We start from the raw sequence: 8,718 nt of genomic DNA, 5'->3' as shown, positions 1-8,718 counted from the left end.
AGTTGCATTAAATTCTACTGGTGATCGAGCTATATCTAGGAGTATTAAACCTGCTGATGTGGTTGATTTTCTTGTAAAACCAGCAGGTCCTATAGCTACTGATGTACATAAGGAGCATCAAGCTGGAGATGATCGTGAAGCTGCTGAAGTTACAAATTCGAAGGCTACTGTTGCATTGAAGGGAGCTGGTGATCGAGTATCTGCAGGGGTTGCTTAACCTACTATTGATCGAGCAACTAATGCCAAACCAGTAGGTGATCGAGATTCTGCAGTAGTTGATTTAGTTGAAAAATCTGTAGGTGGGGTGCATAAAAAAGATCATAGGACTGGGCAACAAGCAGTTACACAAAAGCCTCTTCTACGTGATGGTGAGGACCAGATCAAGCAACCTTTGGTCACCTTGTCAAATTCAATCACATGCTCAAATTTGAAAAGGGAACAGGAAAATGGTTTTAAACTAAGGTTTCGATTTGCCAGCCATCGTGTGGAAAGAGTTATCAAGGATGAACTTCAAATACTATATTTTGAGAATACTTTGACTGGAAAATTAAAGAAAAAGTTGGAGGCTTCATATTTCATTCCAAGTAAGCCTTCTTGTCGCACATGTATTCACCACCTAGATACACCACCAAACACTGTGGAGGACCACATTGGAACAAGCAAAACAGGTGCTATCTGGATGAAAATTGCAACAAGGTCCGACAAGGAAGCAATTGTTAGGCGACCTCCAATGAGAGCTGCCAAACAAAAGCAGGCTGCCACAATTTCGTCAGCGAGGTCCAACCGGTCAAAAAATAGGCGATGATTCTTGAATACTTTTTGAACAAGGTAGATGAAAACGACAAAGAAGTAAAAATTGAAGATTTTACAAGGTTGAAAAAAAAGGGACAACAATCAAATGGGTACTACATTTTATTCTACCACTTTATTAGTATCCTCATCTGTAATATCATCATAGAGTATGTGATAAACTCTGTGATGATCATAGAATATTTCGTCCTTTCAAGTTCATATTTTTTACATTCTTGTTAATAGGCGAGGTTGACAAGCCTCAATAGGATTAGTACAGTAAGGTTAGCCCTGTTTGTGTTATATGGGTGACAATACCGGTAATATTGTCCCCCTTATTTGTACTTTTCCTAATTGATGTATTTTTCTTTTCTGTTATTAATAAAAAACTAGCCCTAGGAACTTGCCTAGTGGATTGCCAAAAAAAAATTAATGATGTAGAAATACTCAGGCCAAAACTGACGTATGTCTGACTCTGTAATCTTAATACCGATGATGGACTCCTCCACTTGGCACGTTGCCATAGTAAACGACGTCTGATGATCTGCAAAACTAACCTTCACATCTCGTACAACACAAATCACAAGATACTCCAGTACCACAAACTATCCCTAATCAACACCCACCTCGTGACCTTGCCATAATCGCGACAACTAGTCACCCAATTAAACCTTCCCAAGATCGCAATCATCAACCAGATGTCGGAAGTCGTTGCACCTTTATTAGAACAATTGAATAATCTCTCAATATCTCTATATATCCAGTCTGGACAACACGTTCAGACAATGCCTGAGCATCTTTGACTCCTTCATAGACCGTCTGTAGCATCACAGACCACTGGCGCATAGCGGGCTTTGAGAGCGTAATATTATACACGAGTGGATGTAAAGGGACATAAGTCATATAATTCGAGCTGAATCAATATCGCACGATAAGGAATGAAATAAGGGGAATTTCATAACAGTTCTGTAGCCTCTCGAAGATAAGTACAAACGTCTCCGTACTGATCCACAAGACTCTACTAAACCTGATTGTTACTCGTAGCACCGATGAACCAAGAGCTCTGATACCAACTTGTCATGACCCAAAGATCCCTCTAAAGGATTCGTGATGGCACCTAGTCTCTAAACTAGGTAATCCTAACATTAACTGAAATAACATTGATATTTAAATAACTTTAAATTAATTTACTCTAAACAAATTACAATTCCCAAAACTGGTGGTACAAGTCAAAAGCCTTTCTAAGAGTAGTTATACAAAATAAATTCATCATTGTTCCGAAACAAACGAAACAAATGGAAATAAGTACAAATGAAGGTGACTCCAAGGCCTGCGAACGCTGTAGCAGGTTTACCTTGAGTCTCCACCGCAACGACCCGCATAGCTACTACTGATCAAATACCTGGATCTGTACACAAAAATGCACAAAAGTGTATCATGAGCACACCACAGCGATGCCTAGTAAGTATCAAGACTAACCTCAGTGGAGTAGTGACGAGGAACAGTCCAGACACTTAATGGTCAAATAAATTGAACAGGATATGATAGTAAACTATCAACCTAACAATGACAAAGTAATATCAACAGTAGGGAAAGAACAAAATACAATCAGTAGATATAATAAAGGGAAACACTGATGGAAACGAAAGATAACCAAATGAAATAACACCAACATAGCCGTAACATAGACAAGTAAAAATGTACCCAAACAAGGAAGGCGATGTCAGCTCAATAAATCATATCATTTATGGTGCACAATTCCAGCAATCTCAAACTCAATGTCTCATATCATAACCTCAATTACCAAACATTTAGCACCCCCGGCACCTTGTGCCCACATATTTCTATCTCTCGTTGCACAACAACATTCTCATGTTACTCAGTACATAGGGTCCATAACCATTGCAATTAAGATGTTCAAGGAGTCTCATTTACATACATAAAGTAAAGTACAGCTTCTAAACCAATTAGGAACTCAACAAGAAAAGATGAAATTATTTTTAAAAATCATTTGAATAAAGAGAATACCATTTTCAATTAAAATAAAACATCGAGTAAATTATTACCTTTAACATGGGATTTAATAAATTAATTTGGCAGAAACTCCTTTTTAAGTAAAATACAACCTCAGACGGTTTAAGGGAATTTAATTGTAACTAATTGAATTAAAAATGAAATAATTATTGAAATTTGAAGTATTGAAATATACATATAAATACGACAAAGTATTGAAAATACTATGGGGTTCCATCACAAAGGATCACAATAGTAAAGGAATCTGAACAGTTAAAACACTTGAATTGGTAACAACAAATAAGCATAGCAAATAGAAAGTGCAAGGCATCACCCTTCGTGCTTTTACTCTCGTTCTCACCATAATAATCAATATATTCGGCACAACATCACCCTTCATGCTTTTACCTCATATAATCATGGCACGGTGTTATCCTTCATGCATTATCACTCATATCATGGCACGACATCACCCTTCGTGATTTTACCTCACATAATCATGGCACGACATTATCCTTCGTGCATTATCACTCATATCATGGCACGGCATTGCCCTTCGTGCTTTTATATTTACAATATCGGCAAGGTATCACCCTACGTGCTTTTACACTCACTCACAAATATCACGCACGGCATCACCCTTCTTGGTTTTACACTCTTCCTTACCCAAGCAATAATCACAAAGTAATTCGGGCAAGAGAATCAATAAAATCACAATAGAATCCCGGCAAGGGAACAATAGTATATTAACAATATCCTGGCAATATCAGAAGCAATAACATGGCATGGGAAATAATATCATAAACAATACATCCCGACAAGGGAATCAACAATAACCAATATCGTTCCAACAACTAACTTCACAAAATGAATCCCCACTTGAGTCAATACTCAACAACGGTCAAATACCAAGCAACTACCATGAGCTTGGTCCAACATGAATACTCATAAAGTCAAGCATGAATAGTACATAATAAGGATCATGAAAAGAAAACCAAGAAGCACACTAACCTTAACAAAGCAACCAGACATAATAAGCACGTAATAATTACACCGGTAACCACAACAAATGGACATGTAACATATTTGCATGAAGTCATAGGGAAACTCACAATCAAGAAGTATCAAAACAATAAGGAAGGCAATCACTTCAATTAAGCCAATTAGGGGCCTAGTAACACGTAAGAATTAGATGAAAACTAGAAACATCATATGGAGCATATAGAGGTCATTTAAGCAATTAAGAAACTCAAGCATGACGGAGTACTTTGCACATAATGAAAATCAGGTTCTAAGAATCCTAGAGGCAAATTTCCCACAACTAAGTCTGAGCACATACTCGTCACCTCACGTGCACAGACTACAATTAGCATAGAACACTCAAACTCCAAGGGTAAGTCCCCCCCACAAGGTTAGGCAAGATACTTACCTCAATCCGGCCAATTCAATACTCAATTTAGCTTTTCCTGTACCAATTCATCAACGCTCGACTCAATCTAGCCAAAAATGACTTGAATACATCTAACAATGCAAGAGAAAATAATTCCAATTAACTACACTATGAATCTTATACAATTTTTCAAAAGTCAACAAAATTCAACTCCCCAGGCCCGCACCTCGGAATCCAACAAAATTTACAAAAAACGAATACTCATTCCGATACGAGTTCACCCATACAAAAATTATCCAATTCTGATACCATTTAGTCCTTCAAATCATAATTTTACATTTTTGAAAGATTTCACAATTTTATTCCCAAATTCCATCCCAAATCACGAATCAAATGATGAATTCAATGATAGATTCATGTATTTTAGCCAAATCCGAGTTAGAATCATTTACCCCGATGAACTTCTTGAAAAACCTTCAAAAAATCCTCAAGATACGAGTTCTCTAGGTAAAAATATGAAATAAAACCCTAAATCTTGTATTTATAGTGCACCTCCCAGATTTCCATCACTGCTGACCGCGGAAAAACCAACGCTGATCGCGGTAAATCCACCGCTACAGCGGAAAAGTTTGACTCCAGTGACATGTTTTAGTATTTTGACCATAACATTCTCTACCGATGTCCAAATTTTAATTACTTTAGCTTTCTGAAAACTACACACGAAGATCTACAACTTTTGTTTTAGAATCCTCTCAAAATTTCATGTAGATCAAAAGATAAAGGCTTCCGAAGTCTGACCAATGAAACTGCAGATTCTTCCTTACGCGGACCATTTTCCGCCTCAACAGTAATCCCATCGCCTCAGCGGAAAAACATCTACCTCAGTGGTAAGACTTCTGCCCCCAACAAAGATTTAAGCATCAGGACCATTTTCTAAGTTCTGGAATGTTCGGACTCGCTCAAAACTCACCCAAAACTCATCCGAGGCCCCTAGAACCTTAACCAAATGTGCATCAACCTTGTACATGGAATTGCGACGAAAATATTTTTCTAAATTCCTGTAACTCAGGTTTTCCATATGAAAACTTCATGATTACTGCTTGATGCAGTCCTTCTTCTCTTGTGAATTCATTAACCTCATCCATAGTGAAACTGATTGTTGGTTCGCCATGCTCAACTGTCACAGGAAACAACTCGATTTTGGATGTAACTGCGGCAAATTGTCTTGGACGAAGCTGGGCAGCATATGACTGATTTTGATTCGAGATTGTGATGGTTTCTTTGATGTTTTTAATTGCCTATCCCATAGCCAAAGGCTGAGGAGAGGACAATACATTCATGGCTACCTCAACACAACATCATTGATGAAGATGAAGCAGAAACACAAATCTGGGACGCTGCTACAGTAACTTTTACACAAAAAATCAGATCTTTAGCAGTTGGTTGATTATTTGATAATGAAACCAACTGGGGATTGTTTGCAAAGAGAAGGGGGTTCTTTTGTGACCAATCTTGCTATCTTACCTTGTCGGACGCCGGAGTTATGGGCCGTGAATAGTGGCGGCGACACTATTTACAGAAAAACCTGCTTTTAAATTCTTTGTGCAATATACTCCTTTTAGCACTTTTATTATTTCTACATAATTAATGGATCTACAGTTCAGCATCAAGGGGAGTCGAAGGAACAACTTCGGATTCACAGAAGGTCTATTCAGCATAGGTATTGTGGTTGAAGCAGAACGGGGTGGTTTAGAGGAAATGCGGTGATTTATAAGCTTCTGGCTACGTGGTTCGTGTTAGGATGATCTATATTTGGGACTTGATTAGGATTATCGTATATCGACTATCTGAAGAAAGTGGGTTAGCCCTGTGGTATTGGGTCAGCATAGCGATAAGTAATTGGTCCTTGAAATAGGAATTCTCTACTGGCATTTGTGCTAGCACTCTTGGATCAGATGGTTTGTGTGACTCGGTTGAGTTGAGAAGGTGCAGTCATGATGGCCTAGTGCGCGCGGGCATATCTCGGAGGGTTCTCGATGGTTTGGCAATGGATTGAGTTGGTTGTCTACTATGGACATAAGGAATATGTGGTACATTGTAGCTTTCCCTTGAATAGGTATCAGAAATTAATAGAGAGTTGACCTTGTTCGCTATCATATGTGAAGAATGTGCATTTTTTGAAAGGACCTTAAGTTTTGGTTTGCGGGTGCGAGGCTATTAGCATGGTGACTACTGGGTTTTGAGGCTTTCGAGGTTAATGTTTTGTTACGTGGCCAGAATTCCTATATGGGTGCCTCAGTAGAATGATAGGATGTGAGTGAGATATCAGCCTTTTGATTTGTGTAGTTGAGTCGGGTATGTAAATTTTGGTATTCCCAAGGTTTGGGGCTACATGCCATCATATATGGACTATTTCCTATTTGCCGATTTTAAAGAAATGTTGAGAATGGTATAATTAATAGCGTGCATTATTGATAAGTCGCAGTGGATTTTTGGAAAGGATATTTACCTATTAAGAAAATACTCAGGAATTGGGTTGGGGCCTATGTGCAAGCTCAATGAGATTATGTATCTTGTAGCAGGTTAAGTTTGTGTGCTCCTGTGAGATTGTTATTTTGGTTATGTTATCAGGCAGAATGGATAATATTTGTGCCTTTGAACTATGTTATGTACTGCTCTCTTATGTTGCGATGAGCTGTGAGGTTATTCCCCATACATGTTGTAATTCCATTCAGTCCTTATGGCGATACGGGCGAGATAGCCCTCCTAATTTTAATTTGCTCATTGCACATCAGCTGTACTTGTTTCTTTTATGTCTTATTACTTCTATTCGCTTTTTCCCATAGTTTTATTTGTGCACTCTGTTGTAATTGATATCAGTATTCATAAGATAAGTGAGCCCGAGCATTTTGGCTCGATGAGTATTTGGGAGAGGGCGGTACGCCGCAGCGGATGTTATGTGGGATACCCTTTCCTTGTGCTTATCTTGTGTTATATTTTCCCTCTTTGGGACGATTTGATTTTACTTTTGTTGTTACGCACGTTGTACTTGTTATATAATTCTTATACTTTGCTTTCCTTTATTTTTGTTGCATAATTGAGTCATTGATGGGTTGGTGTACAAACTGTGTAGTGTGAGAATCTGTGTGGTTCCGTGATGAGATGTTAGTTTGGTTGCTTTGTATTGGCTGAGATGAGGATTTTAGACATGAGGTTTGTACTATGGAATTAGGGATGAGGAGTGTTTGGAAGTATGTGGTTGTTTCTGCTAAGAGTTGGTTAATGGCCATTGGCGGGCGAGAGTGTTTCTTGACTTGTTGACTTCATGAGCGGCTATGAGTTTCCGCATGTTTCTTTATCATGGGCAGTGTTGTGGAAGTCCGAAACAAGGTTGTATTCAATGTGAAGTGTATTGCCGGCATCCAGAGTGTTATTTGAGCTGCATGGATCAGCATGTGATTGTATTCTAGGTTGGAATTTTTGGCTCGATCAGCTTGTTCGGGTGTATTCAGTGTGATGATATAGAATTCGGGTCCTATGATGATATGCACATGTAGAGGTTTGGGTCATGTTCTAAAGTTATGGACTAAGGAGGAGATGAGACCTTCAGTTAAGTGGCATTGTTAATTCTGCATGGTTCTATGACTTTGGAATGACTTCGGGCACGTTCAAGGACAAAAATATGTTTAAGTGGAGGATGATGTAACGACCCGACTGGTTGTTTTGAGCAATAGCTCCGGGATATGTAGTTTAAGGTCAAGAGTAGCTTCAAATTATGTATATCGACTTGTGTGCAGGGTTAGATTCAGTTTCCGGATGAATCAGAGTCGAATTGGAAAGAAGGAATATAGTTTTGGAAGCTTAAGTAGAGAGAAGTTGACCGAAATTTGGCTTTTGAGTAAACGGCTCCGCAATGAGTTTTGGATGATGTCAGTAGCTTCGCATGGTGATTTTAGACTTAGGCATGTGTTAGGATTTGGACTTGGGCATGTGTTAGGGAAAAGTGAAAGTTTAGAAAATGGAGAGGTTTGACCTATATTTGACTTTTGTGTTATCGAGGTCGGAATGTGATTCTGAAAGTTGGAATAGCTCCATTATGTTATTTCGGACTTGACTGCAAAATTTGGTGTCGTTTGGAATTGATTTGATGTGGTTCGGACGCTTGGTTGCAATTCTAGAGGTTCTTGAAGTTCATAGTGATTTTCATGCGTTTGGGCATTTGATTCGCGGTTTTAGCATTGTTTGATGTGATTTGAGAGTGGGGCTAAATTTGTATGATGTTATGGGACATCTTGGTATATATGGTTAAGGTTCTGGGGGCCTCGGATGAGTTTCAGGTGAGTTTTGAGCGAGTCCGGACATTCCAGAACTTAGAAAATGGTTCTGATGCTTAAATCATTGCTGGGGGCAGAAGTCTTACCGCTGAGGCGGAAAATGGTCCGTGGTGAGGAAGAATCCGTAGGTTTACTGGAATAACTTCGGAAGCCTATATCTTTTGATCTATAAGGAAATTTGAGATGATTCAA

This window comes from Nicotiana sylvestris, chromosome 5 (genome assembly GCF_000393655.2).
Source record: "Nicotiana sylvestris chromosome 5, ASM39365v2, whole genome shotgun sequence".
Lineage (NCBI taxonomy): Eukaryota > Viridiplantae > Streptophyta > Magnoliopsida > Solanales > Solanaceae > Nicotiana > Nicotiana sylvestris.
This window is presented reverse-complemented; position numbering follows the sequence as displayed.